The sequence below is a fragment of the Elephantulus edwardii genome, unplaced genomic scaffold (genome assembly GCF_000299155.1).
Source record: "Elephantulus edwardii isolate Elephantulus edwardi_28Jun2011 unplaced genomic scaffold, EleEdw1.0 scaffold00034, whole genome shotgun sequence".
NCBI classification, from domain to species: Eukaryota; Metazoa; Chordata; class Mammalia; order Macroscelidea; family Macroscelididae; genus Elephantulus; species Elephantulus edwardii.
The window spans coordinates 20,929,958-20,938,694 of NW_006399784.1; the positions used below are offsets into that span (position 1 = coordinate 20,929,958).

General features: G+C 39.5%; 1 protein-coding gene across 1 annotated transcript in view; it reads right to left on the reverse strand.

Moving 5' to 3' along the window:
- FAM160A1 (family with sequence similarity 160, member A1) overlaps positions 1–8,737 on the reverse strand; it is a 155,534-nt gene that overhangs the window by 92,833 nt on the left and 53,964 nt on the right. The window lies entirely within an intron of this gene.

Sequence of the window (8,737 nt, forward strand, 5' to 3'; positions counted from 1 at the left end):
TCCTTGGAGGCAAGGATTCTGAGGCTCTGTCTGACATTCTTTGGTCATGTTGTAAGGAGAGACCGGTCCTTGGAGAGGGAATCATGCTTGGGAAGGTGAAGGGCAGGTGCAGGAGGGGAAGACCCTCTATGAGGTGGATTGATTCAGTGAAGGATAATGGGATAGGTGTGTTGGAGACAGTGAGACTGGCACAGGACAGAGCAGAATTTAGGGCTGCTGTACATAAGGTCACTGTGAGTTGCAGGTGACTTGACGGCGCATAACAACATGAAATAATATGAAAGTGACTATGATATTAAAAAAATCAATTGATCAATAACATACAGTGTCATGAAAATGGTGTTTCAGAACCTACATTGTGGAGACTAAGCTAGTAAGATTAATAATTATTACAGACAATATTTACTTAGTACTAAGTACTGGGGACAATGACAAGCACTTTAAATGCATTATCATATTTATTCTTCATAAGAACCCAGTGAGGTAGAGATTATTATCCTATATGTAAAATGAGGCTATTCATTCATAATCACATTGCTAAGTAGCAAATGTTAAAACAGCAAAGACCCAAAACTCAAACAAGGTCTCTAACTTTGAAAACCTAAGTTTTCAACTACTAACAAGATTGACTGCTTCCCACAGTTTTAGTCATTGCATATTTCATTAACTGAATACATTAGGTAGTGCATACTAACTCTTAGTTTTAAATTAAATAAATCAAGTATTTCCAAGTTAAAGCCTCTTATAATTCTCATTAAAATCTTTCAGGTCTATTTAATAGCTAGCTTTCACTGGGTAATTATTAATTTATGCTGTCTAGAGCTGACCTGTTTAATATGATTTTTAAATCCAACTTTAACAGTGTGATTGCTGCTACATGTTACATAGCTGCAGGCCCATAACAGGACTGGGCCTTTTAATTACCTCGTTCAACTGCGATTACTGACTATAGTGATAGTTAACATCTGGCCTCACTGCTTCCTTCTCTGGTAGTTTTCTATTAAGTCCGGCGTAACTGAGGAGCCAGAAAGATTTTTGGGCTTTACCATGCCCAGTTTGCTTGAGCCAATCTACTTAACTACGTCTCCTTCAGTCACAATTGGAATGCAGAATCAGACAATGACCATAACAAAATACAAGCTTGCCATGACACCAGGTTAAGTTTTACTGCTGACTTCAAGCATACGCAGTCCATTGTCCTCTCAGCTCTTCTACGGGCATAAAGGGAATAACCCCCATTTCCAACCACCTGGGATCCTCTCTGTAAGAATGTGGGAACAAAACAGTTGCTTCTAAGAGAAAAGGACATTTTCCCAGTCCATCTTTAAGATTCCTTCACATTGCACCTATACTAATGGTCTTCAGGTTAAGATGAGAGCACAGTTGTGCTTTCAGGAACCCATTTTATGTAACTGGTTTATTCAGGCATGGTAAGAAACAAACTTCCGAATGTATAAGTACAGTTCAGCATTGTTACATAGTAAGGAATGTGTAATTGTCAAAAATAGGTCAAATTACAAAACTATGGGTCAGTAATGCAGAGAAGAGGTATTTTAAAAGTACATTGTTGAAATTCACAAGCAGAAATTGGAAATGTATATGCCAAAGAATTCTCCCTCTACATCTTTCAAGACAGTTCACATCTGAGCCAGAGTCTTGTGGGAAGCTCTATGAGTTAAGGGAAACTACAAAATATTGTAGCAAAACCACTCCAGGTTTGAGAAATAATACTTTAACATTCTGGAGCCAGGATGGCATTCCAAGTTATTTGGTTCTTTCTTTTTTCCAACCTACCACAGAAAGAAATGACCTAATCAACAGTATTATTAAAAAGCCCATAGTATTATTAGAAACTAGACATAAAAGATCAAAGACTTCAATCTTCAATATGTATTGGATCTCAACATCAAGAACACAAAGATCTTCAACATCAGACCAACAGGCAGTATCATGATAGATGGAGAAAGGATCATTAATGGTTTCATCTTGTTTGAACCATAATCACTACTTTTGGCACGAGCAGTCTGGAAATCAAAAGATGAGTTACATTGGGAAAATCTTCTGTCAAGGATCTCTCCAGAGTGCTAAAGAGCAATGAAGGCTTTTAGAGACTAAGGTGTGCCTGATGTAGGCCGTAGTGTTCTCAATTGCTTGCTATGCATCTGTGAACTAGACAATGAACAAGGATGAGAGAAGAAAAAGAAGAATTGATGCCTCTGAGTTGTAAAGCTGGAAAATATGTGGGTGAAACAGTTTGCTCGTTGGAGGCAAGTAGTTGGACATGTTGTCAGGAGGGACTAAGTGTTGGAGGACATCATGCTTGGAAGGGTAGAGTGTCAGTGCAGAAGAAGGCCTTGAGTAAGATGAACTAACACAGTGATTGTGGCATTGGGGTCAGGAATGTCAGAGATGATGAGATTGACTCAAGATCAGGCAAGGTTCACAGCCAATGCTCAGAAGATTCCCATGAGTCACAGTGTTGACTTGACAACATACAACAACAACAACATATATAAAAATCCAAGACATTTTTCAAAAGGAAGTCACAAATGACACAGTGACAGAGCGAGAAGTGATAAGCTCTTGTTGTTGTCAGATACCCTTGAGATGACTACGATTCATAGTGACCTCTAAAAACAACAGATCTGAACTTGCTCTATCCTGTATCATTCTCATGATCTCTGATATACATCAATACATCTTGGGGGGGGGGAGGGGCTTCCTCTCTTTCTCTGATCTTTCGCTTTCCCCAAAAAATGATGTTCTCTTTCAAGGACTGGCCCTTCATAACAACATGCCCAAAGTATGTGAGACAAAGTTTTACCATCCTTGCCTCTAAGGAGCACCTGATTGCACTTCCTCCAGGAGATACTTGTTTGTTCTTTTAGCAGTCTATGGAACATTCAATCATCTTATTCAACCCCACAATTCAAAGGCATTGGTTCTTCTACTGTCATTCTTATTCACTGTCCAACTTTCAGATACAAAGGAGGTAATGGAAAAGATCATGACTTGGATCAAATGCACCTTAGGCTTTAAACTGACAGAGATCTCTGGTGATCTAGTGATAAGAAGCTGTGCTGCAGTCCCAAAGGCACAGGGTTTTAATCTACCTGCTACTCAACAGGAGAAGGAAAGACAATCTCCTCCCATGTAATTTACTACCTTTGAAAACCTGCTTAAGGGTCAGTTATGAGTCATTTCCAACTTGATGGCATACAACTACAACCGTGCTCTTTATGACATGCTTATTTGTTTTTGTTTGTGTACTTCTGAGTCAGAGCTGACCCACAGCTGATGCTCCAGTGGGTTTTCAGAGGCAGTTAACTGCACAGTAGGAGACTGTCCATCTTTCCCTCCATGCTACCAGAAATAAAACAAGGTGTCTTTCGCCAGAGCAAAGATGGGAAGTGGCTTCAGACTTTTCCCCCATCCTCTCTACTATCTTCTGCTTAGAGATAAGCGGGGAAGGCTGGACAGAGAGATGGAGACAAGCAATGGTTAATTGGCAGGCCGCTTTCCTTCTCCTCACTGGAGACCGAAAGCACATGACATAAGGATTCCACGTAGTCCCCCTGTAAACTCAGAATCCAATTAGAACTCATTAATACTTAATGATAATATTAGCAATTTGAAGATGGGAATTAATTTGTCTTAAAGATCCTTCAGCCACTAGTTTCATTGGACATAAAAGTTCAAAACACACCTCACTGGCCAGAACCTATCTAATGTGGTCCCAGATCACCGCATACTCACTTCTAACAGTAATAGCAATGGGACTATACACAAATACGGACATTTCATGACACTTAAAATTACTATCTTTCCTTCTCTAAGCCCCCAAAAGCTTCTCTCCTTCAACCTAAATCAATATGCTATGAATTATTGAATTTACAGGATGCAGATGATGAATATGCATGTGTGTGTTTGGAGACAAATTGTAAAACAAACGGCCTGCACATTAACTAATGAACCAAGCACAAATGCCTTTAAAGAAAAGGCTGAAATTCTAGCCATGTATATTGTTCAATCATGGTTTTAGCAAATGCGGGGAAGGGGGGAAATCTATTTTCCTAGTGTATTTTTTTAAATTCTGGTTTTCCAGGTGCATCTGTATGGAATAATTTGTTGAATGAAACACATCTGACTGGTCCTTGCAAAAGTCCAAAGAAAAAGCTTTGCAAAATCCAGTGAGTTGCCTGCAGAAAGGGCTGGTGTGTAATTATTTTCCATCTATCCATCACGTACTTTCAGCATCCTCCCTTGAAGGTCTCCCTTCAATGACAACACATAGCCCCAATGTTCTGCCCTAATTTGCTAACACTGTCCAAATAAAGGAACTAAAATAGTCCACAAAGCTTAAGAACACTTTTAGTCACAAAAGGCTTTAAAAAAATAATATAACTGAGGCCAGGATGCTATTTATGCAACCCTTTGCCTCTACACATTAAGCCAATAACAGAGCAATTCAGCCCACATGATGTCTGTCTTTCTGCTTGCTGCTCTTCAACCTGACCACTGGATGTTAAAAGAAAATTTAAAAAAATAAAATAAACAAATAAAAAAGAATCCAGGGGAGGCTATGGTTCTTGAGTTCTTGATAATTCTTTCATAGGCCACTACTCTCAACTAGGGGACTTTGTTCCACTGCAGTCATCATTTCCAAGCATGCATTGACTATCTAAAGCATAGTAATGTTGTTGCTTCTGGTAGGTTCCATTGAGTCAAGTACAACTCATAGTAACTCCGTAAACAACAGATCTGAACCCTGGCCTGTCCTATGTCGTCTTCACGCATCTCTGGCACACTCAAGCTCATTGCTGCAGTAACTGTGTCAATCCACCTGGTTGAAGATCTTCCTTTTCCGTTGTTATCCCTCCACCTTTCGAAGCCTGATGTCCCTCTCTCTTCTAGCAACATGCCTAAAGTATGTGAGATGAAGCTTATCATCTTTGCTTCCAAGGAGCTCTAGCTGAATCCCTTCAAGGTCCTTTTAGCATAGGGGTCAGCAAACTTACTTTGTAAAGGGCCAGAGAGTAAATATTTTACACTCTGTGGAATATAGACGGTCTCTGATGTATAGTCCTAATGTTTTTTCCTTTGAAAAAATGTGAAAACTATACTCTTAGAATACACAGAAACAGGCCACCAGCTACATCTGGCTTAAATATCATAGTTTGCAAAAACCTGCTTGAGAGGCACAAAATGAGCATGTAGCATAGCCCAGAAGTTCACAAACCATTTTCAGTCTATGGTATCTTCAGTAACAATTTTTTACATAGCATCCCTAAACCAAAAGACATTCCCAACAATCCCTTTTATTATGTATTTGTTATTCATTGCTGTTGAATCAGACCAACTTATAGCAAGGGAAGAGACTGTCCATACTTCACCCTCAAAGCAGTGGTAGACTTGGGTTGACAGCACAACTCCTTACCAATAAGCCTCTAGATCAAATTGAATGGAGAGAATAGTTAAAGTTGAAAGGACAGCCCACCTTGAAACAATAGTTCACATAATGTCCGACAGGTGGCGCTGTGTTCCCTTTATAGCTTCACAATTTCTCAGTGCCCCAGTCAGTGTTCATTGAGAAGCTCTGGGGCTTCTTGATGCATTGTTGGGGAATCATAGACAAAGATCCTTGCAAGTTCATTAGTGTAGGGGTGAGAGAGCACTTAACAAAAAGAACTCAGATGAATGACTGACATAGGCACTTGAAAGCCCACTCCCATCAAGTCCCTTGGAGTCACATCAACCTTATAAGACAAAACAGAACTGCCCTGTGGGGGTTTTAAGGTCAGAATCTTGATGGAAGTGTATCACCACAAATCTCTCCTGTGGAACAGATGAGTAGGTTCAAACCATCAACCTTCTGGTTAACCGTCTAGTGCTTTAACAACCAGCAGGGATCCGTAGAAATCCAGGCACTCAGCTACAAACTGTAGAGAAAGAAAAGTCTAGCACGCCTAGTTAGGGACTGCTACAGAACAAAGTGGAATTTAAACTGGTTAGAAGGAAGAATAAGATTAAGAATAAGGAAGAATAAGACAATAGAAGGGAAAGGAGACTATTACATGCAAAAAAGAAAAAGACTGACAAGAACTGATGCCTTTGAGTTGTGGTGTTGGAGAAGAGTAGTGAATATCCCATGGACAAAAGAGCGAACAAGTCTGTCTTGGAGAAAGGACAGCCAGGGTGCTCCTTGGAGTCAAGGATGGTGAAACTTTCTCACATACTTTGGGCATGTCAATAGGAGAAGCCAGTCCTTGGAGAAGGATATCATGCTTGGGAAGGTGGAGGATCAATATAAAAGAGGAAGACCCTCAACAAAATGGACTGACATGGAAACTGCAACCAAGGGCTGAAATATATCAGATGGTGAAGATGGTACAAGCCTGGGCAAGGTTCAGATCTGTTGTTCAAAGGGTTGCTGTGAGTCGCAGTTGACTAGACGGCACATAACAACAATATAATAAAAGAGTTCTTGAGGCATGAATCAGAATGGTATAGAGCTGTGAGAGATAATATAAAGGATACTGTAAGAAACTTTCGTATTGTAGAATGTAACACATTTAGCTGCTTACTAAAAGCACAGCAGTTTGAATTCATCAGCTACGCTGCAGGAGAAAGATGGGTAGTCTCCCTCCCATAAAAATGTAAAGCTGCAGAAACCCAATGGAAGGTCACTATGAGTTGGAAGAGACTCAAGTGCAGCGGGTTTGACTTTTGAGGGTTTTTTTCATGATACAATATGGAGTTCTGGTTGCTCAGTGGTAAGGAATTGTGCTGCCACCCCAAAGATTCATGGGTCGAATCAACCAGCTGCTCTTTTGGGGAAAAGTCACTGGAGAGTCAGCTATGGGTTGGTTCTGAATTGATGGTACATAACAATAACATAGCTATAGCACAGGATATTATAGACAGCTGTAGAGGCCTAGTGGCAAAGGAGTTGCCTTGTCAACACAAAGACAGGCAATTTAAATCCACTAGCTGCTACAAGGGAGAAGGATGAGTAATATTTTGCCATGTGATTTACAGTTTCTGAAAACCCACTAGAAAGTCAGCTATGAGTCAGTTCCCACTCAATGACAATGAGTGAGTAAGAACAGGAAGCACAGTCATTTGAGGTTTTAGAGAAAGTATTTCCAGAAATACTCAATGTTACTTTTTGTTGTGTATGTTGAGTTGGAACCAACCCTTAACTGACTCTCCAGGGAGTTTTCAGAGGCAGTGCATCACAAGGGAGGAGACTGCCCATCTTTCTACCATGGAGCAACTGGTGGGTTCAAACTATGTACCTTTGTATTTACATCACAATTCCTTACCACTAAAGCCCCAGAGCTCCCTACTTAGCAAATGCAATTCAACTGTGATGTGTGAAAACCTGGAAAAAAAATTTAAGCAACAAGGCTCATTAGCAAAAACTATTTAGTTAAAGCACAAGGAAAGGAAGGTTGAAGGTGACATTGTTGAAAGAAGAAACTAAAAGAATGCTATTAAAGAATATTATGACAAAAATATAAGAAAAAATCAGTGCAGCAATGAATGAATGGATATCCAAAATCTCTGAGAATGTTCATTAAAATGAATTTAAAAAAAAAAACCAAGCAGGGATCAACTGTCCACCTCATGTACAGTCTCTGACTGTCTATCAGTAGTGGTTGCATGTAGCTATGACATTGAAAGGACTTCAGCAGAGTTTCTAGACTAAGGTGGACAAGGTGGAAGGCCCTACCAGTCTACTTCTAAAAACAAAAACTCTATGGCTGACAGTTACCTGATTCTGTTGTTCACAGGTTGCTACCAGTAAGCGATTAAGTGGAATGTAGCTAAAAACCACCATTATAACTGCTTCTTAAGGTGTAAAAAACTACACGAGGCAGGCATTGTATATATTTATGTGCAAAGAAAAACACTAAGTTTATATTGAGGGTGGGTTGGGCGGAGAGAAAAGTGCAACAATGAATGGATGGAGATCCAAAATCTCTGTATATTTTCATTGAAATTAATTAAAAAAAAGAATAATACTAAGCTTATATTGTACACACTAATGGAATAAATTTTTACAAATGACTTCCCTAAAAAAATACATATGGATTGGGAAAAAAAAGAATATTAGAAAAACATCAGTATCACAAGAGGGGAAAATATAAGAAAAGTTTCAGGAATAATTAAAGCTCGTAGGCCAGGTATATGGAGCTCTGATGACCTAGTAGGAAAAAAAGTTGTGCTGCATTCCCAAAGGCTGTGGTTCATGGGAGAAGGCTCAGTAATCTGCAATTAACTGCCTCTGAAAACCTGCTGAAGGGTCAGTTATGAGTCAGTTCTGACACAATGGCACATGATGACAAGAAAACCAGGTAACTGGGAAAAGAATTATTCATTAAAAAGAAGGCATACAAAGATAACTATGAGATATCATCTCACCGCAGTAAGAATAGCAAAATTCAACAGAGCAGTAAATAGCAAATGCTGGCAAGGTTGTAGAGAAACTGGAACACTTATTCACTGTTGGTGGGAGGGTAAAATGGTGTAACCACTATGGAAGGCAGTATGGTGCTTTCTCAAAAAGTTGGAAATAGAAATATTCTAAAGGAGCTATAACCACCTCCCAAGCAGATATATACACATCCATGTTTATTGCTGCTTTGTTCACAATAGCAAAAAGTTGGAAACAACCCAAGTGTCCATAAACAAACATATGGATAGAGAGGCTGTGGAATATTCACACAGTGGA